The following is a 22,933-nucleotide window of genomic DNA, read 5'->3' as shown; positions in this document are numbered from 1 at the left end:
TCCACATTTTGGGTTTGTGCCTCTCCACATTTTGGGTTTGTGCCTCTCCACATTCTGGGAGTGTGCCTCTTCACATTCTGGGAGTATGCCTCTTCACATTCTGGGAGTGAGCCTCTTCACATTCTGGGAGTGAGCCTCTTCACATTCTGGGAGTGTGCCTCTTCACATTCTGGGAGTGAGCCTCTTCACATTCTGGGAGTGAGCCTCTTCACATTCTGGGAGTGAGCCTCTTCACATTCTGGGAGTGAGCCTCTTCACATTCTCGGAGTGAGCCTCTCCACGTTCTGGGAGTGTGTCTCTCCACATTTTGGGTTTGTCCCTCTCCACATTTTGGGTGTGCCTCTCCACATTCTGGGAGTGAGCCTCTCCACGTTCTGGGAGTGTGTCTCTCCACATTTTGGGTTTGTGCCTCTCCACATTTTGGGTGTGTGCCTCTCCACATTCTGGGAGTGAGCCTCTCCACGTTCTAGGTGTGTACCTCTCCACGTTGTGTTAGTGAGTCTCTCCACATTCTGGAAGTGAGCCTCTTTACATTCTGGGAGTGTGCCTTTCCAAATTCTGGGTGTGTACCTCTCCGTTTTCTGGGAGTGAGCCTCTTCACATACCAGGAGTGTGCCTCTTCACATTTTGGGTTTGTGCCTCTCCACATTTTGGGTTTGTGCCTCTCCACATTCTGGGAGTGTGCCTCTTCACATTCTGGGAGTGAGCCTCTTCACATTCTGGGAGTGAGCCTCTTCACATTCTTGGAGTGTGCCTCTCCACATTTTGGGTTTGTGCCTCTCCACATTCTGGGAGTGAGCCTCCCCATGTTCTAAGTGTGTGCCTCTCCACATTCTGGGTTTGTGCCTCTCCACATTTTGGGTGTGTGCCTCTCCACGTTCTGGAAGTGTGCCTCTCCACATTTTGGGTTTGTGCCTCTCCACATTTTGGGTGTGTGCCTCTCCACATTCTGGGAGTGAGCCTCTCCACGTTCTAGGTGTGTACCTCTCCACGTTCTGGGAGTGAGTATCTCCACATTCTGGAAGTGAGCCTCTTCACATTCTGGGAGTGTGCCTTTCCAAATTCTGGGTGTGTACCTCTCCGTTTTCTGGGAGTGAGCCTCTTCACATACCAGGAGTGTGCCTCTTCACATTTTGGGTTTGTGCCTCTCCACATTTTGGGTTTGTGCCTCTCCACATTCTGGGAGTGTGCCTCTTCACATTCTGGGAGTGAGCCTCTTCACATTCTGGGAGTGAGCCTCTTCACATTCTTGGAGTGTGCCTCTCCACATTTTGGGTTTGTGCCTCTCCACATTCTGGGAGTGAGCCTCCCCATGTTCTAAGTGTGTGCCTCTCCACATTCTGGGTTTGTGCCTCTCCACATTTTGGGTGTGTGCCTCTCCACGTTCTGGAAGTGTGCCTCTCCACATTTTGGGTTTGTGCCTCTCCACATTTTGGGTGTGTGCCTCTCCACATTCTGGGAGTGAGCCTCTCCATGTTCTAGGTGTGTACCTCTCCACGTTCTGGGAGTGAGTATCTCCACATTCTGGAAGTGAGCCTCTTCACATTCTGGGAGTGTGCCTTTCCAAATTCTGGGTGTGTACCTCTCCGTGTTCTGGGAGTGAGCCTCTTCACATACCAGGAGTGTGCCTCTCCACATTGTTGGAGTGTGCCTCTCCACATTCTGGGAGTGAGCCTCTTCACATTCTGGGAGTGTGCCTCTCTACATTTTGGGTTTGTCCCTCTCCACATTTTGGGTATGTCCCTCTCCACATTCTGGGTGTGTACCTCTCCACGTTCTGGGAGTGTGCCTCTTCACATTCTGGGAGTGTGCCTCTTCACATTCTGGGAGTGAGCCTCTTCACATTCTGGGAGTGTGCCTCTCCACATTTTTTGTTTGTGCCTCTCCACATTCTGGGAGTGATCCTCCGCATGTTCTGGGTGTGTGCCTCACCACATTCTGGGTTTGTGCCTCTCCACATTTTGGGTGTGTGCCTCTCCACGTTCTGGAAGTGTGCCTCTTTACATTCAGGGAGTGTGCCTCTCCACATTTTGGGTTTGTGCCTCTCCACATTCTGGAAGTGAGCCTCTTCACATTCTGGGAGTGTGCCTTTCCAAATTCTGGGTGTGTACCTCTCCGTGTTCTGGGATTGAGCCTCTTCACATACCAGGAGTGTGCCTCTCCACATTGTTGGAGTGTGCCTCTCCACATTCTGGGAGTGAGCCTCTTCACATTCTGGGAGTGTGCCTCTCTACATTTTGGGTTTGTGCCTCTCCACATTTTGGGTATGTCCCTCTCCACATTCTGGGTGTGTACCTCTCATCGTTCTGGGAGTGAGTCTCTTCACATTCTGGGAGTGATCCTCTTCACATTCTGGGAGTGAGACTTTCCAAATTCTGGGTGTGTACCTCTCCATGTTCTGGTAGTGTGCCTTTCCAAATTACGGGTTTGTGCCTCTCCGCATTCTGGGAGTGATCCTATTCACATTCTGGGTTTGTGCCTCTTCGCATTCTGGGTTTGTGCCTCTCTACATTCTGGGTTTGTGCCTCTCCACATTCTGGGAGTGTGCTTCTCCACATTATGGAAGTGAGCCTCTTCACATTCTGGGAGTGATCCTATTCACATTCTGGGTTTGTGCCTCCTCACATTCTGGGAGTGATCCTATTCACATTCTGGGAGTGTGCCTCTCCACATTCTGGGTTTGTGCCTCTTCACATTCTTGGAGTGTGCCTCTTCACATTCTGGGAGTGTGCCTCTTCAAATTCTGGGAGTGTGCATCTCCACATTTTGGGTGTGTCCCTCTCCACAGTCTGGGTGTGTGCCTTTCCAAAAAACATTACATTTTAATACAAACTTTAATTGAATACAAGACTCCAGAGTACTCTTACTGACTAAAGAAAATAACGCTATGTTCTTCTTCCTTTATACATTGACTCATTGCAGTACTAATGAAAAATAAAAATATTTTCTTCTTTGCTGTTCTATTAAAAATAAAAGATCTTATTTTCTTTTTTGGTTCATTCAGGTCTAAAACAAAAACTAAAAAGCTCCAAATGGGGCTACAGTATACAGTGTATGCTCCAGCCACTGCCAATGTTTAGCAGAGGCTACTGGAGTGTTGGACCATTGCAGAGCCCCAAGCAAAATTTCCTTTTGCCTCCCCTGATAACAACGCAATGAGAACATAGTATTACGAAAAACGCAGTTTGGGATCTATTAGATAATTAAAAGGAACACTGAACCCTACAACTGAGCTACAGTATTCAGATGTGAATAATGAAGGTAAAATACAATAACCATTGTTTATGTGACATTTGACTGCAGCTCTGATAAAAAGTAAAGAATAACTTTCCCACTCTAATACAGACAGTAGCAAATGCTCCACCATCTTTAGGATAATGTCCTGATGGGATCTGATACAAGTCAAAGTTGATATTGCCACAAATGTATTCAAATATGGTGTCTCTGGTATTGCTTCATAGCTCCTCCCTCTGGACACGGGCTGTCCAACCTTCTGCTCTAATATTGTTGCATTTCAGTATTGTACTGACTCACTCAGGTGCTATTGCTGTCCTTTTTCTCTATACTGACCTCCTTCTGGACATGCATAAGTGTGATTTGCTGTTCCATCAGGTGCCTTATCCCTCTGCCCTTTCATCACTATTTTGCTTACTTGTTCAGCTTTCCTAAATTGTTTGAGGAGAAAAAATAATTGAGAGCAGAATCTGCTACAGCAAAATATTGAATTACAGTGACACATTCTGACCGATGTGTTTTATGACCTTTGACACCATTTTAAGAGTGTTGAAGCTTTGGGATAAATTTCAAATTACTGAGAGATTGTTGTAATCTCCATTTCTTCCAACTGCCTGCTTTCTATTGTCCTGGTTTTCCCCAGACACTTTAATACAAATGTCAACACAAGAATATACACAGAACAGAATTGCTTAGAATTTCTACAGTGTAACCTTTTTATGTTGAGAGCATATCACCTATTTACTGTTTAATAGTAATCGATACAAGTACCCATATAGAATATATTTGTTTCTAGATATTCTGATAATTGTGAATTATCTGACTTCTTTCCCTATTTAATAGTTTTTAACATTGATGGTAAGCTAAGTTACAGTGGGTCTATTCTGAGCTGCAAGCAAAAGTGAACACAGCGGCGTCTATTGGCGGTCGTCCATCTGTAAGTTTATCCAAATGGCTTACAATCAAACCCCTTCCCTTGTGTACATTCATGCGTCAGAATGTGCAAGAACTGAGACGCCGTCTTTTAGTGCCTGTGCATACAGATTGGTGTATCCTAATACGCCACCATCGGTCACTCCATCAAAAATTGCACCATCTCCATAGCAGGTACAGTTTCTCTATCTGACCATTGCTTCCTATGCTTGCAGTTGTGCGGCTGTACGGCTGTGAATGCAGCCTCTTGCACTGACACGCCAATGACACTCCCATAGCCCACCCAGTGAATGGACCAATTTTGCATGCACTAGTTGCCACCTCCCATTCACCACCCATGAAGGGTTGGGTACGGGATGCTGGCATTCAGGATTCCAGTGGTCCATGGGTTAAGGATCCCGCAAGAAGTAATGGTCTTCACTGCAAGACACCCATATGCAGGGCCGGATTTACCACAAGGCAGTATAGGCGCATGCCTAGGGCCATTTTGGTCTCTATTCACCACCACAATGGTATTGAAATGAAACAAACAAGGTGTGCTTTAACTGCAGACTTTCAGTTTTAATTTGAGGGTAATTACATCCAAATCGGGTGAACGGTGTAGGAATTACAATGGTTTCAATATGTGCCTCCCACTTTTTAAAGGGCCAAAAGTAATGGGACAAACTAAACAATCCTAAATCTAACTTTCACTCTTTTTAATACTTTGTTGCAAATCCTTTGCAGGCAATTACAGCCTGAAGCCTGGAACTCATAGACTGCTTTCAGGCAGGGGGCGGGTGTGAGCAGAGACGCCAGTGCTGATGGAGAGTTGGGACGGGCACAGTGATGCATTATGGCTGTGTCCATCACCTTTAGCCCCACCCCCAGCATGGAGGGACAGTGGAAAATGACGGCACCTCTCCATTGAAGACCCACAACTGGCCACACACACTAAAGTAAGTGTAATTGCACAGTACTGTGCTACTTCTTCCCTTTGTCCTTTCTGTCTCAGCACTTCTTCCGCTGCCTGGCTCTCTTTCCTTCACATTATATGCCTGTCCTCCTCCCCCAGTCATATGTGTGTATGTCTCCATGTCCCCCCCCCACAGCAGAGTGTGTGTCTCCATGTCCCCCTGCCCCCACAGCAGTGTGTGTGTCTCCATGTCCCCCTGTCCCCACAGCAGTGTGTGTCTCCATGTCCCCCTGCCCCCACAGCAGTGTGTGTGTCTCCATGACCCCTCCCCCCACAGCAGAGTGTGTGTCTCCATGTCCCCCTCCCCCCACAGCAGTGTGTGTGTCTCCGTGACCCCTCCCCCCACAGCAGTGTGTGTGTCTACATGTCCCCCTCTCCCGCATCAGCAGTGTATTGCTGGCCATACACGGGACGATTGATCACACGATTTGGGCAGTTTCTACAGGATGGACAGACCAATCATTTCAAAATAGTTGTATTTTGAGTCTTCTGCGACCCCGATGCGCGTCCCCGCCGTAGTCTAGTTGGATCGCAGATCAGATGGTTTTGCAGAGAGATCTCAACTGATCGTGTAGGAATTGACACACATTGGGGGAGATGTATGAAGCCCAGAAGCGGTATCAGCGCATCTTATGTGCGCTGATACCGCTTCTCCCCGATGTATGATCGGGGGTCTGGGCGGTAAATGACAGGGGCACTACACGCCCCTGTCATTATCGGCGCTGCTATCTACAACATAGCAGCGCCGAACGGCAGGGCTATGTACGAACGGTCATAACGCATGACCGTTCGGCCGTCTGTAGCTGTTGTTATCGACAGCTACAGCCTGGCGCTAGCCTATCCCCACAGCAGGGACAGCGCTGTCCCTGCTGCGGCGGCTGCCGGCTCCAGGGCTCCACGCATGGATCTCGCGATACTTGCGAGATCCCGCGCATGCTCAGTGGAGCCGGCCGGGACAGAGACACAGCGTATCAGCACTAGGCTGATGCGTTGCTGTCTCTAGCGGTTAGCGCCGGAGGGGGGAGTTAACGCTCCCCCTCTCCGGCTGATGAGATGTTCATACATCTCATCGGTAGTGCTTCCTGCTTCGCCTCAGTAAAGAAGCGAAGCGGGAAGCGTTATAGCGGCACGGTAAGTGCCGCTATAATACATCTACCCCATTATGTGATGTGATTGATCAAATCGTATGGTCTTATGTGAAATAGTTGCATTTTAAATACAAATCATCCTGTATCTGAAGTGCCAAAGTCAAATAATTGGTTATGGTCGTTTGTAATTATTATCTGACGATCTAGTCGTCTGTGGGCTGATAAAGAGTAGATTGGATGCTACTCTGCATCGGCGAAATCCGATTCGCATAAATGCGTATATGTATATCTATATTTATGCAAGGTTTAGTCAGTAATGAGAAACAGGTTCTGTACACAAGTCTGTGACTAGTAATTAAAAATACACAGAGATACTGTGAGTGTTTGCATATATATTGAGAAGCTCCGCATACAGATACAATATGTTTGTGGCAATTGAAGTGTAACACAGAGAGCCTGATTCAGACCCGCTCGCGAGCACTGAGCGCTCGCAAGCGGGTCGATGTTGGCCAAGTGCGCATGAGGGAGCCGGCTCCGTCGTGCGCATGCGCGAGACCCGCCCAGCGACGGGCAAGCCGTCGCTATGGGTCTCGCTACAAAGGGGGCGTGCTGTCGATGTTGAGTGACAGTACGCCCCCTTTGGTGGGCGTGCCGGGGGCGTTGCTGCCCAGATGGAGGCGTTCCCATGGGAACGCCTACCGTCTGGGGCAGGCCCGACTGACATCACAAATGATGTCAGTGGGAGTGCTTTTGGCTCTGATAGAGCCAAAAGCACTCCAGGGCTTGCGGAAGACGAGACCCTACCACAAGGGTCTCGTCGCAAGCCAGATGGTCGCGATGGTCTTGGCCATCTCGACCTTCTTTTTGGCCGCTCGCTATAGCTGTGGGTGGTCACCCACAGCTATGCGAGCGGCCAGGAGGCCGCTCTAAAAAAAGAGAGGGAGGGCACTGATTCAGGGTCATTCGATGGTGAGTGACAGCACGCCCCCTTTGGTGGGTGTGGCTGCCAGACGGCGGCGTTCCCATGGGAATGCCTACCATCTGGGTTCGGCCCCACTGACATCACTAGATGTCAGTGGGAGTGATTTTGGCTCTGATAGAGCCAAAAGCACTCCAGGGCTTGCGGCAACGAGACCCTACCACAGCGTCTCGTCGCAAGCCCGATGGTCGCGATGATCTTGACCATCGCGACCATCATCATGGACGCTCGCATAAGCTGTGGGTGGTAACCCACAGCTATGCGAGCGTCCAAGAGGCCGCTCCAATTTTAGGTAGGAGGGCCCTGAATCAGGCCCTCAGAGTGAGCGCTCAGAAAGAGCGTCCGGCTCTGAATCAGGCCCAGAGACTGATATGCTCAGAGGAAGTGTTCTGAATGTAGAGTTAGAAACAATTGTTAAAAGTTTGACTATCATTAGCAATTGCATGTCTGTTCAAAGCTAATATGGTTAAGAAGAACTGACAATTATATTCTAAATAAGCATAGGAAAGCCTTTGTTGAGTTATCAGACTTCTTGACTCCGGGCCAAGGCTTGCAATGCCACCTGTGAGCAGAACAAACTTCATTCTATATGACCTTTTGGAATTAGATCCAGACGGATATAATATCAAAAATACCAGTTACTGGATAAAGATATATATATATATATATATATATATATATATATATACACATATATTAATCCATGACACTTATACAGATGCAAATTAGCGAATAAAATATACTCACATACAGCACATATTTGCATGATACACGACACATACACGCAGCGCACATTTGCGCTGCGTTCAGACGCACAACGCACACTGATGAATTCCTGTAAATATCTCGCATTCATTTATGCAGGCGCACATATAAAATGTTCCCTAGCATTGAGCGTAATATTAGAGGTTTTGTTAGCTAATCATTATGGTGTAAAGTGTGCATATATGATATGTAAGGTATAGCACTTAGTAGACATGTCATGTTTGGTATCATACTGACACCCTGTTTAATTCCAGATATCTGAATCTATCGGCGAAGGAGTCGCATCTTGCGTTCGGTGGTTATGGATTATAGGGAATTATTGGTTAGAATATGTACTTTGTATGTAATGTTATCTCGTCTGGAGAGATGGACCATATCCCTATTGTCACCATATGAACTGTCCTATGACCTGCATCGTACCAGAATGATAAGAATCAAGAACCAATGAAATCACGTATGCTTGTCTCTATTGTTGGCGTAACACTCTGGAAGGTATATAGGCTTGTGCTTTTGGGTCTAGATCTCAGTCATACCCATTTGATGACCGCAGACGTCAGGATTGATGACTGGGACCTGGATCCGGGGCGCATGCGTATGTATTGGCTGTACCTTTTGTATTTAATTGTCTTTGCGCTAATTGTGATAGATCAAAGTGTAACTTACTTTTTGTTGCAATAAGAACTTTTTGTGCTTTGGAACCACAATGAAAGTCTGGAAAGGAATTATTTCTCTCTAGCGATTTAGGGATATTCATAGAAGGGAAGAATTTTCAAGGGAAATTGTACAACTGATCTGACCAACTTTTGAATCTCACCGTGTATGGCCACCTTTAGTCTCCATGTCCCCCTTCCCCCCACCAGCAGTGTGTGTGTCTCCATGTGCTCCCCCCAGTCAGCAGTGTGTATGACTCCATGTGCTCCCCCTCCCTCCTGCAGTGTCTATGTCTCCATGTTCCCCTCTCCCCCACCCACCAGCAGTGTTTGTCTCCATGTCCCCCTAACCCCCCACCAGCAGTGTATATGTCCTCTTTGTGCTCCCCCTAGTCAGCAGTGTGTATGTCTCCATTTTCCCCACCCCAGTCACCAGTGTGTACATTTCGATGCCCCCCCAGACACCAGTGTCTAATTTTTCATGTCTCCTTTTCCCCCCAGTCACAACTGTGTATGTCTCCATGGGTGGGATGCATAACGCAGTGCATTCGGGATACGATGCATCCCGCCACTCTTCGTATGCAAGCCGGCATTGGTTACGCATGTACGCATGAAGGAAAACGCAAAAGACCACTCTCTCGGACAGGGGCAGATCTAGACTCTTGCCTTAGGGGGGGCGGTGTGTGTGTGTATAATTTATATATATATATATACACATATATACACGGGATTTACTCAGCAAAGTATAGCGCAGCATACATTAGCGTACAGTGTGCCCCCTTACACTGTCACTTTGCCAGCACAGCCTCTTGTGCGTCCCTGTACACAGCCAGTGAGTATCATTATCAGCAGAGCAGTGCGCAGCGTACGGAGCGTGGGAGTGAAATGGCGCCGATTCCCGGTCTCGGCGCCTTATGTAGAGGCGAACTCTCACAAGAATCCGGCTCGGGTGGACTCGTATCCCCGCTGTTCGGAGCGGTTCAGATTCCACAGAATCCAAACCGCTCATCCCTAGTTATAACATCGTTATAGGGGCCTACAGAATTAATGCAGTGCGGCGGCATACGCAATCATACCGTAAGCTGTACACAGGAAGCGGCCAAATTCCTGCGGCAGGTCAGGTCAACCACTATTATGCTAGTGGGTCTGATGGTTCTCGAATGTTACCGATGTTTACGCTACTTTGTGTGCTGATCAGGCTGTGAGTAAAGGTAGATGGGTGGCATAGTATGGGGCTTGGCGTCTGCATCCTGTCTTGCGGTCTCCATGCGTATGCATTGATTAGCATATTCTCGCAGTGGACGGATGTGTCCGTATGCATCCATGCGTTCCTTGCTGAATCAGGCCCTCAGTCACCCTCAGTAAACCTATAATGGTGGTGTCTATATCGAAAACCCTGCCGGGAATAAAATATACCAGTTTTCTCCAGTGAAGCTTCCCCTTATTAACAGCGCAAGTATTATGGTGGTACTTGTATTGCCACAATACCTGTTCTTTCAGCAAATTAAAATAAACTAAAAAAAAATGCTTTATTTTGCAGAATATCTTTAGTTTATGTACATTTTTTATTTATTTATTTTTTAATGTAGGGACGGGTGGGGCTGTCCCAGACAAGTAACTTGCCTAGGGCCCTATGAAGTGTAAATACGGCACTACCCGTATGTCGATATGCCCAGACAAACCCTGCTAAGCAGCAGCTGACAGTACATGAACTAGATGACATTGATCAACATACTGTATGCAGCAATAGTCCCAAGTTAGAATACAAACTGGTCAGTAATAGACCATATTAGTAAGAGTGATTAGAGCTGCAAACAGACAGCGGATACAAAGATGGTCCAGAATAAGACAGGTGTCACTGCGCTGACTGCTCCCAGGAGAGAACCACTTGGAGGGTAAAGATATCAGAGATACACAACATCTGGTCAAGCCGCTCAGTCTTTAGAAGACAAACCGTGAAGGACAAAGCTAGAGTTGATGGATTAGAGAATGTAGAATTGTGATGGACAGAACTGTAGTTGATAAACATGCAATCACACATGACATTTTGAAGCACCAACAAAGAAGTGCAGATACAAACTTTGCTCTTGCACAGCTTGATAGTGTTAGAGGAGTGCTCTGCGCTGCCTCTGTTTACTGCCGAAGCCCCCGGGCACAAGAACCCGGAGTGGCAGATGCTCCAACCAGTGTCTTCTACACAAGTGTCGCTATAATGTGCATCTTTCTCTCCTGTCCCTGAGTATCTCCACACTGTGAAGACCCTATTAATCCACTGTGCCACCACTGCAGTATATATTAGCATATATCCCACTGCCACCACTGCAATACAGTGAAAGTGTATTACCTCCTTGTCTGCAACACATCTTTATCCAGCTACTGGGAATCCCAGTCTGGGATTCATTTCCAAACCCCAGGTACCATTACCTTACTTTTGTGACAGAACCTGTTTGTGATATTTCAGTGTGTTGGTTGATTAGGAATGACGGGTGGCAGCATTGTTAGGGCAATTTGAAAACAAAGCATAGGGTTGTTGTGTGATCACATTATATAGGCGCATACTCCACTTGGTTATTAAGGCCATGTACAAGTGGTAATGTGTGTCGAGGAGAGATCATGTTATAGGAGAGTGGTATATTTGGCTTACACCAACACTTGGGCTCACTGCATTGTGCCGGATAATGATTTGTGCTTGTGCTTATTTAGTTCGGCATTATGGATGAATGAGTTAATTATTTATAATTTCTGTGACAATGACATTTCCCAAGCTGAAAACCATGTGGTTGTTTCCAGTCATCTCATTATTATTTACAACTAACATTCCACTCCATATTTGTTTATTTTACATCGGTTCCTAGAAATCTTTGGAAAGTAATTGTGTGATTTATAGTTGTTATACTTAAACCAAGATATAAACGATACCTAGGGTGAATCAGTCTGTGAATGAACACTGGTAATGTCTACATCTATCCTGATTTGTTGTAAAGGCGGGTATCCAGTAATAGATATACAAACAAGAGCACGATTACGACATTCCAGTCGTGCTCTCATTTGTATATCTAGTGATGTGCCTAGACTGAACGTTCACTCGTTCAGTCCCGGCACATCCCTCATCTCTGCACATGCTGAACCTGACGAGATCATCAGGTTGACCAGCATGTACGGGCGATGTCGGGTGTTGGAAGCGACCAGTGGGCACACGCATCGCTGGTCGCTTCCGACCAAAACATGCCCGATGCATGCGCGATATACAAGCGATTGCAAGATAACAACGTCGTTATCGTTAATATCTCCTAACGGATACCCCCCTTAACATTCTAACTGTTCCTTCAGTCTTAAAAAAAAAAAAAATATTTAAAAGTAATAATAATAATTAATAATGATATAATTCCATACACTCACTTAAAAATACACATTAGGCTAACACACAATATAACTCTCTAAATAACTCATATGGAGGCCAAACAAACATATTTCCGATTTCTAATCTCTGCTCAAGCCTCTAACCCCAAGCAACTTTTTAATACATTTAAACTGCTTCTTTCCCCTCCCTCACCCAAGCCTCCTGCACAAGATCTTGCCTCCTATTTCAAGGACAAGATTGATAAGATCCGAAATGAAATGGTATGCTCTTCCTCAGCTAATGACCTGCTCAATTCCCTACCTGAACCCTCTGGCACATTCTCTTTGTTTGACCCCACAAATGAAGATGAAGTATCTACACTCTTCTCATCCTCCTACTCACAAATCAGTAAAGCTCTGTCTCCAGTGCTCATCCCAACCCTAACTAAAATCTGTAATCTCTCTCTCTCTACTGGCAACTTTCCATCACTGTTCAAACATGCAATGATTACTCCCATTCGGAAAAAACAAAATTCTGACCCTAACACTCTCTCAAATTACCATCCTATCTCCCAGCTCCCATGCCTCTCCAAGCTACTTGAGAGACTTATCTACACCCGCCTCACACACTTTCTTAACTCACACAACTTATTGGACCCACTTCAGTCTGGCTTTCATTCCCAACACTCCACAGAGACAGCACTGACTAAGGTAGTAAATGATCTGGTCACTGCCAAGGCTAAAGGTCATTACTCACTCCTAATTCTTCTAGATCTCTCTGCTGCTTTTGACACTGTTGACCACTCTCTCCTCAAACAAACACTACAATCCCTAGGTCTTAAGGACAAAGCTCTTTCTTGATTCTCTTCCTACATATCTGATCACTCTTTTACTGTACGTTTTTCTGATTCTGCCTCCTCTTCGCTATCTCTATCAGTTGGAGTACCGCAAGGCTCTGTCTTAGGTCCTCTGCTATTCTCAATCTATACCACCTCTCTTGGCAAACTAATCCGCTCTTTTGGATTTCAGTACCATCTGTATGCGGATGATACTCAAATCTACCTATCCTCCCCAGATTTATCACCATCTGTATTGGTCCGTGTCACTGAATGTCTTTCTGCCATTTCATCTTGGATGTCATCTCACCACCTGAAACTTAATATTTCTAAAACAGAATTAACTATATTTCCACCAGCCAATAACCGTTACCAACCTGATCTCTCAATCTCTGTTGATAACTCGACAATCCACCCTGCCCCACAAGCTCGCTGCTTAGGCATCATACTTGACTCTGAACTGTCCTTTGTTTCCCACATTCAATCTGTCTCAGAATCATGTTACATACATCTAAAAACCATATCCAAAATTTGACCATATCTCACATAACACACTGCTAAAACTCTAATCCATGCACTCATTATTTCCCGCATTGACTATTGCAATAGTCTCCTTACTGGCCTTCCCAAAAACAGTCTATCGCCATTACAATCCATTATGAATGCAGCTGCAAGGCTTATCTTCCTTGCCAAATGTTCATCGTCTGCTGCACCACTCTGTCAGTCCCTCCATTGGCTGCCGATTTTCTACCGTATTCAATATAAAATACTTTTACTTACACATAAGGCTATTAACCAAACCACACCAACATACATCTCTTCACTCATTTAAAAATATCTCCCAACCCGACCTATCCGCTCAGCACAAGATCTCTGTCTCTCATCCCCACGCATTACTTGCTCCCACTCACGGTTAAAGGACTTTCTTCGGGCTGCACCCACTCTATGGAATGCCTTACCACGCACAATAAGACTTTCCTCTAGTCTCCAATCCTTCAAGCGTTCCCTGAAAACTCACCTCTTCAGGCAAGCTTATCAGATTCCAGAACCGCCCACATGACCCTCATAGCTTCCATATCTAATTACATGCCCTTTCGCAGTCCACACATAACCTCACACATTGTCTTTCTTTCACATCCTCTTGATATTTGGCCAACATTCCTGTGTGACTGGATCATGCAGCCAACCAAGAAACTTTCCATTCTGGCTGGACCAAAATTGCAATATATAGCACCTACAGTCAGGTGCATAAATATTGGGACATTGACAGAGTTTTCATATTTTGGCCTCTATTCACCACCACAATGGCTTTGAAATGAAACAAACAATATGTGCTTTAACTGCAGAATTTCAGATTTAATTTGAGGGTAATTACATCCAAATCAGGTGAACGGTGTAGGAATTACAACGGTTTCTATATGTGCCTCCCACTTTTTACAAAGAAGAACACAAACTGGTACCTGCTTATATAAATTCACAGAAATATTAAATGTGTAGAAGTTCAAATTGTGCCAAAACACTAAAACGGTATATAGGTATTTAATACACTGTGTGATAACTTGGGGTAATTAGCTTGGTAGATTGGTGTCAGTGGTGCAGTGATTAGGCGCAGAATTAGAGTCCACACATGGCATTCCAGTAAAATAAACGAAAATGGTGCTTTACTTCCAGCATTGAAATCAGGAAATAGAAAATAACAAACAACCTAGCCCTTGTTTAGGGCACTAGCTCACTTCTTGAACCCTATCAAGGTGCAGCTAGTCTGCCAATAAAGTCTCTGCCTGCTTCTCTGCAGGTCTAGCTTGGCTGCCACAGCTATACAAACACAGACAGTCTTGGTGGCCTTCCCTGTGTCCTCCAGGTATAGGCCCTGGCTTCCTCAGCCTGCAGCCCAGCTGCTTCAATGTCACACAGTCTGAGAGGTTTATGGTCCCCCCCTGCCTCTTGCAAGGTTCAGACACAGGCCTCCTGGCCCCCAATGGCTTGCTCAGCTTCACTGGGCTCTCTGGCTGCCACAGTCCCACATAGACTGTCTCCAACAGCAGCCTGATTGGTCTGCCTTCTCATCAGCCCACACCTGAGCTCTCTCCACAAGGCAGCACTTACACATCTTCCCACAATGCTTTTGTACTCAGTGTGGACGGATCTCTCCTGCCACACACAGAGCCTGCTGCTCACCAGCCCCATCTCTGGTGATACTGCCACAACTGTTATAAAAAAGTATTGCAAACCCAGTGTTTCATTAAGGTTTTCATTGACAATAGTGCCTCATTTATAGATCCACCTACAATGTTAAAACTCTGTTTGTTATGTTTCCCTGCCACCAGGGGTCGCCAGTGCGCCTGCTATGTGATCAGCAGTACTGGTCCTCACCAGGGGGTGCTGCTCTCTGGACTCTTTTTTGCACTCAGGTGTTCAGGTAAATTATGATTTATCAGTATGGATCACACCTGAGACCTGACTATTTAGATTGCCTCAGCCCAGCACTCTTTGCTGGGTCATTAATGTTACACAGACTGCATTTACGGATCATGTTTGCTCTGATCTGCCATGTTTGGAACCTGCCTTTGATTTTCATTTATGTTTATGCAAATATTTCTGTGCACTCCCAAGCTCTGGACTTTGTTTTAACTACTCTGAGCTTCTGTGCCTGTGCTCTTAGTTTATGTATTTATCCAGGACATAATTTGTGTCTACCGTTATTAGCACTCTAGATCTGAGAACCTGCCTGCTTTATTATTTATTAATCTGGGACTTTATTTGTGTCTGCATTTCCAAGTTTTACCGTGTCCAGTGTATTCATACTAGTGCTTACTTAGGACTCACCTTATTTACCTTGTGCCTGCATTTCCCAGTTTGGCGTTGTCCAGTATATTTGTATTCTCAAACTTATCTGCACTCCCTTGCCATCTGTTATTACCCTCAATAAACATCATTCTGTATTCACTATTACATTCAGTGGCTTGTGGTTCAACTGCACTCCAGAGGGTTCATAACACTCCAATTACAATGGTTTTTTAGCTTCATTACCTCCCTTAGGGGTCTATTCATCATCACTTAATTAAGATAGGCGTTGAAATACTGACGCCTATTTTAATCCCTAGGGGGGAGGTTAGGGTTAAGCACCACTGGGGGGGTTAGTGTTAGGCAGTAAGGGGGGAGGGTTAGGTCCAAAGGAGGGAGACTTAGGTTTAGGCGCTAAAGAGGAGGGTTAGGTGTGGGGTGGGGAGGGTTAGACTATAAGAATGGAGGGTTAGGGGGAGAAGGGGGGAGGGTAAGTATACTTACTCGACCCCTGTCAGGATACTGACCATCGGGATGCTGCTGTCAGTATATTGACAGGAGGCATCCCGACAGCCGGCATTACATACCGATTTCCCTACAGATCGCGGAACATCAATGGTCACTGGTCGGCATTTCCGACCGGCAGATCGTTGTTTCTGATCCGATCTAAGGATCGGACAAACGTCGCCTATTGTATTGGGGCATTAGGACACATGGGCAAGACAAGAGATAGAGAACAAGCCTGGTACTACATGTAAATGGATAGCGATTAGTGAATTTTTCTTTGTGCAGTGGGACGAAAGGTATCCCCCACTGTTAAGTACCTACAAGTGAGGCACCCCAAACATCTAAAGCAGCCTGCTTTTTCAGATAAAAAAACTGGGTGGATTATTTTTTCTTTTATCCAATTTTTAACAGCTGATCTTTAATGTTTTTATCCCTTGTGTAACTGGGCATACGCTTGGTGTCAAGTAAGGATCAATCCCCTTGTACCACTGTTATCCTGGTGTCACTGCCAAATACAGTGTGAATCCAATGCTGCAGTGATGATACATAATAATTATGCAGTGTAATGGTGCATACACACGATCAGATTTTTCCTTCAGATATGAACGATAACGATTTAAAAATCGTTCAGTCGTTCATATCTAAAGGAAAATCGTTCATATCTGACATGCCTGAACGATGGACGATCAACGATGCGCGTTCCCGTTTGTCAGATAACGATTTCTGATATCTGATGGGTTTGCAGTCAGACTTGGACGATTCCATTCATTTTAATGCAGTCAAAAATCGTTCAATCGTTCAAAACTTTGGTAAAATCGTTCAAATCGTTTAATCGTTCATCTGACAAATCTGACAAGTCTGACCGTGTGTACGCTCCATTACTCTGCAGCTCTAGATGTAGGAGAGCACAGGTGAATCTGCATCTGCAGCAGGATTTGTCATTAGAACAGCCGTGCACAAGCCTGGAGTTGGCACTGTAGATCAACGACTTTTTTTTTTCTCTTTCTTTCATTAAACCCCTTTTTCTGTATTACTATACAGTATATCTGCAAAATCAATAAAAAATTATTTTAAAAAAAGAGAGTGCTACAGTACTTGTAGTGTATATGTGGCAAATCTCAGCGGCAGGGAGATCCATGTATGTACCCTGTGCCAGCAGCTAAACTCGCCAGCAGAATTTGTGGGGCAGATAGCTACATGTGTAAGGTGTCTGATTGCCATGTGAGAGGTGATAGGTTTGAGTCCTGGATATGAATATGAAAGAACCAAGATGGCCCAAGACATGGTTATGCAGTAGGGGAATTGTCCTACACATGCAAAGGGAATATCCTAACACAATTGATACAGGTATGTGCATTTATGGGGGGAATTCAATTCAACTCGATGTTGAATAGCTGCGGGAGCTCCCGCAGCTATTCAATACACCGCGCTTTTTGGACGCGCTAAGGATTTCTTCTCGCACCCCCCTGGGGATGCGAGGAGAAATCCAACCACAGTTGCCAGGCGGCAGCTATTTTTCGCGCGCCCGAAACTTTGGTCAGAGAATGCCGGTTAACGTGCCTTAACACCCTTGGTAAGGCGCGATAACCAGCAATTCTCCGACCACACAGTGCACTGAATTGAATAGCTCCAGGAGCTCGTTCCCGGCGCAATTCAATTCGCGTTGAATTGAATCGCCACCTATATTAGTGAAAATATCAATGTATATAAAAATGTTTAAAAAAAGATAAATAATACTAAACAAATAATAACTTATAATAATATGAGATATGGTAAGAACTTACCCTTGTTATCTCTATTTCTACGAAGTCCATAGGGTTCCACAGGATACCTTGGGTATAGGTGTGACATCAGTCGCAGGGCACCAAAGAGTTAAGCTTTCAGCCTCCCAGGATGCACTAGGTCCCCCTCCTATACCCCGCCCCCGGGCCAAGGCACCTCAGTTAGTTACCAAGCCATAGGCCGGAGGAGGAGAAGGAAGAGAGAGAACAAAGATCTGGACACATACAAGAATCACATTCTCACCAGAGGGAGACGGAAAACCGGTGACCAGAGCAAAGCCCATCTGCAGCACAGGTGCGACAGGGCGGGAGTCCTGTGGAACCCTATGGACTTCGTAGAAATAGAGATAACAAGGGTAAGTTCTTACCATATCTCATATTTTCTACTTCAGGGTCCATAGGGTATCCACAGGATACCTTGGGGATGTCCCAAAGCAGTATCCTTTAAGGGTGGGGACGCTCCTGTGCAGAAAGGAGAATCCGCCGCCCGAAGGAAGCATCCTGAGAGGCGAAGGTGTCAAACCTGTAGTACCTCACGAAGGTATGGACAGAAGACCACGTAGCAGCCTTGCAGATCTGAACTGCCGAGGCACCACGTCGAGCTGCCCACGAAGGACCCACAGACCTAGTGGAATGAGCCTTCAGAGAAGGAGGGACCGGTAGGCCTTCATGAAGATAAGCTTCAGAAATAGCCATACGGATCCAGGCTGCCAAAGTTTGCTTTGAAGCAGGCCAACCCTTTTTACGGAAGCCATAGAGGACAAACAAAGCGTCCGACTTCCTAAACGAAGAAGTGCGGTCAACATAAGTCCTTAAGGCCCGCACAACATCCAAAGAGGCCTCACCCACGGAAAGACCCGGTGAGTTAAAGGCCGGAACAACTATTTCCTCGTTAACATGAAACTGGGAAACAACCTTGGGAAGAAACTCGGGCCGAGTGCGGAGTACTGCCCTGTTCCCATAAAAAACCAAGAAAGGGGGTCTACAAGAAAGAGCCCCTAACTCAGAAACACGTCTGGCCGAAGCAATGGCCAGAAGGAAAACAGTCTTAGCTGTTAGCCATTTAAGATCCACTGAGCCCAGTGGTTCAAACGGCAGTCCTTGGAGAGCCCTCAGGACCACAGCCAAATCCCAAGGCGCCACAGGTGGAACAAAGGGCGGCTGAATGCGGAGAACACCCTGCATAAAGGTGCGCACATCAGGGATTGTAGCAATCCTACGGTGAAACCAGACAGATAGGGCCGAAACCTGTACCTTCAAAGAAGCAAGGCGAAGCCCATGATCTAGTCCCGCTTGCAGGAAGGCGAGAATCCGAGACAGACGAAACTCCCGCGGTGCATAACCTCTCGGTCGACACCACTGGAAGAACGTATGCGACACACGATGGTATATCCTAGCGGAAGACGGTTTCCGAGCTCGTAACATGGTACGCACCACAGAGCTGGAAAGCCCCCGGGACCTCAGCATGGCCGTCTCAACAGCCACGCCGTCAAAGACAGCCGAGTCAGGTCCGGGTGAAGGCAAGGACCCTGAGACAGAAGGTCCGGTCGTAGCGGCAACCGCAGAGGACTGTCCACGGACAGACCCTGAAGGTCTGAGAACCAGTGCCGTCTGGGCCACGCGGGAGCTATCAACAGGAGCGTCCCTCCTTCCTGTTTGAATTTCTGGATTACCCGTGGAAGAAGGGAGACCGGAGGGAACAGGTAAGCGAACCGGAACGTCCACCGGACGGACAGAGCATCCACCAGGGACGCCCCTTCATCTCTTGTGCGAGACCCGTACACCGGCAACTTGTTGTTGTGCCGGGACGCCATGAGGTCGATTTCTGGAAGACCCCACCTGTCCACCAGTAGTTGAAAAACGTCCGGGTGCAGGGACCATTCCCCCGGATGAACGTCCTGGCGACTTAGAAAGTCCGCCTCCCAATTTAGCACTCCCGGGATGAAGACCGCTGATATGGCCGGAAGATTGCGCTCCGCCCAAACCAGGATCCGAGAGACCTCTACGAGAGCCGCCCGACTGCGAGTTCCTCCTTGCCTGTTTATGTAGGCCACGGTGGTAGCGTTGTCCGACTGGACCTGCACCGGGCGACTCTGGAGAAACCGCTGTGCCTGCTGGAGAGCATTGAAGACCGCACAGAGTTCCAAGATATTTATTGGAAGCTCCGCTTCTGTCGGCGTCCACCTGCCCTGGAACAAGTGTGGACCCGAAACTGCTCCCCAGCCCCGAAGACTGGCGTCCGTTGTCAACAGGACCCAATTTGGAACCCAGAACGGACGTCCCTTGTTGAGGTGGGTCGTCTGTAACCACCACGCAAGGGACAGGCGAACCTCCTGGGTGAGCACAATCGTCTGGGACTTCAGAGACTGAGTCAGCCCGTTCCACTTGGACAGGATCAGGTGCTGCAGAGGTCTGGAGTGAAACTGGGCGTATTCCACCATGTCGAACACCGACACCATAGAGCCCAGTAACCTCATCGCCGAGTGTAAGGACACCCGGCGGCTGTGCAGGCAACTGCGCACCCTTGACTGTAAAGCAGAGATCTTGTCCTCCGTCACGAAGATCCTTTGCTGTCCCGAGTCCAATAAGGCTCCAAGATGCAGAATCCTCCGAGACGGGATTAGAGTGGACTTCTGCCAATTGATTAGCCAGCCGTGCCGTTGCAGCAGTGCAATGGTCAGGTCCAAGTGGCGTAACAGGAGCTCTGGAGATCCTGCCACCAATAACAGGTCGTCCAAATACGGTAACATGCGGACTCCCTGCAGCCGCAGAGAAGCCGCCATGACCGCCATCACCTTGGTGAAAACACGTGGTGCTGTTGCCAGGCCAAAAGGTAACGCCCGAAACTGGAAGTGGTCGCTGCGGATTGCAAACCTGAGGAACTGTTGATGGCGCAAAAGAATAGGGACATGCAGGTAAGCGTCCTGTATGTCCAATGACACCAAGTAGTCCCCAGGTTCCAGCGCCAGAATGATGGACCGTAGGGCTCCATCGGAAACTTCGGGACCCGCAAAGACTTGTTGAGTGCTTTGAGGTTGAGAATCGGACGATATGACCCATTGGGTTTCTGTACCAAAAATAGATTTGAATAGAAACCCTGGCCCCTCTGGGAGAATGGAACAGGCACTATAACTCCAGCCTGGAGCATAGTGTGCAATACCTTCCGCAGCTCCGTAGCCTTGTTCCGGTCTGATGGGAGACCCGTGGTGAAGAAGCGAGCCGGGGGTCTGTGCCGGAAGGAGAGGGCGTATCCGTGGGAAACCACCTCCAGAACCCAAGTGTCTGTCGTAGTGGTCGACCAACACTGGGTGAACTGTAGCAGGCGGCCTCCCACCCTGGGATCCCCCAAAGGGAGGCCCGGACCGTCAGGCCGCAGGCTTGTCATCTGGCTTGGGGGCCGGACGTCTGGTACTCCATGCCTGCTTCCGGGGCTTGACCGATTTCTTAGGGCCAGCCTGTCGAGGAAACGACTGTGGTTTGGGCCTGCCCTGGGCCCTAGATGACCGAAAGGACGATGGTCCCGAACCAGAAGGAGCAGCGGCCGACGGGAGACAAGCAGATTTGGCTGCCGCCAGCGTGGCCACAATCTTATCCAGATCCGGACCGAAGAGAACTTCTCCGGTAAACGGCAACGCTTCCAGACCTTTCTTGGAATCTGCGTCCGCCTTCCAGGATCGCAGCCACAAGGTGCGACGAGCAGCTACCGCTGCTGAAGAAATTCTAGACACCAGAGTACTAATGTCTAGAGCCGCCTCGTTGATGTAGGTGGCCGAATCACGGAGATTGCCAATCAACTCCGCCTGTTCGGCCGGACAGTCGGATTCAAAAGAAGCCTCTAATGAATCCGCCCAGCGCTCCATCGCTCTGGCAACCCAGCAAATGGCCATAGCCGGCCGTGCTGCCCCCCCTGCAAGGGAATAAGCGGACTTCAGGCAGATTTCTACCTTGCGGTACGTAGCATCCTTAAGGGAGGACATGGATGGCATCGGCAATGTGGCACTACGGACAAGACGGGTCACGTGAGAATCCACCTGTGGAGGGGATTCCCACTTAGCAAAATAATTATCCGCGAACAGATAAGCCACCGCCAGGCGTCTCTGCGGCTGGTATCTTTTGCCAGGTTGTTTCCACGCCTCCTCTAAATGGTCCACCAACTGACTCGAAAGAGGAAAGACTGTGGCATCGCCCTTCACATCTTTGAAAAAGGCATACTTAGATTTAGCCGCTGGGGGAACTTCGTCCTCAATCACCAAGGCTGTGCGGACCGCCCGAATAAGTCCAGGAATATATACTTTGGACTTAGCATCAGCGTCCTTAGTATGGAGAGGTTCCTGATCGTAAGGATCCAGAATCTCCCCATCATCAGACGTCCCTTCGTCATCCTCATAAGGAGCGGACAGAGACGCCACCGGCCTTTTATGAGGCCGCATCACAGACTCCCCTTGCAACACATCCGACAAGTGCTGTACAGAACTCGTCAGGGAGTTAACCCACGCTGGCTCCTGAGAACCCGGGAGCGGGGAAATAGGGAGACTGTGGGGTACCACCAATTGTCGTGGGAACCCCTGCATGGGTGACGACACCACAGACTGCTGGGACAAACCCATCGGAGTAAACGCGGGCTGCGGAGCTAACTGGCCCACTAAAGCTGTTAACGCCTGAGCGAAACAAGCCCAGGGCGGCTCCTGTACCGGTGCTGTAACCGTAATAGGCCGCGCCATGGACAAACACTGCCGGCAAAGGCCCTCCGCGCTACCCTCCCCCTCCGCTAACGGTACTTTGCACGTGGTACACTGTAGCCGGAGGGGAAAATCACTTTCAGACATGATGGCACCACGTATGTGACCTCTCTCACCAATTAAGTATTAAATAGGCGAGAGACCACCCTGCAGCACCGCACCGCAAGGGCTTTAGCAGAAGAACAGGGACAGTAATAAAGCTGACAGTTTAGAGAAGAAAAGTTACAGGCAGCGCTAGCACAGTCACATACAATGCAGAGAAATAACAATTCCTGCACTAACAGCGCTGATTACTCAACTACACAGACACAGGGCCTGGTAGGACACAGCGCTGCATACACAG

This window comes from Taudactylus pleione, unplaced genomic scaffold, assembly GCF_031769625.1.
Source record: "Taudactylus pleione unplaced genomic scaffold, aTauple2 ptg000041l, whole genome shotgun sequence".
Classification (NCBI taxonomy): Eukaryota; Metazoa; Chordata; class Amphibia; order Anura; family Myobatrachidae; genus Taudactylus; species Taudactylus pleione.
Note: the sequence above shows the minus strand (reverse complement) of the source record.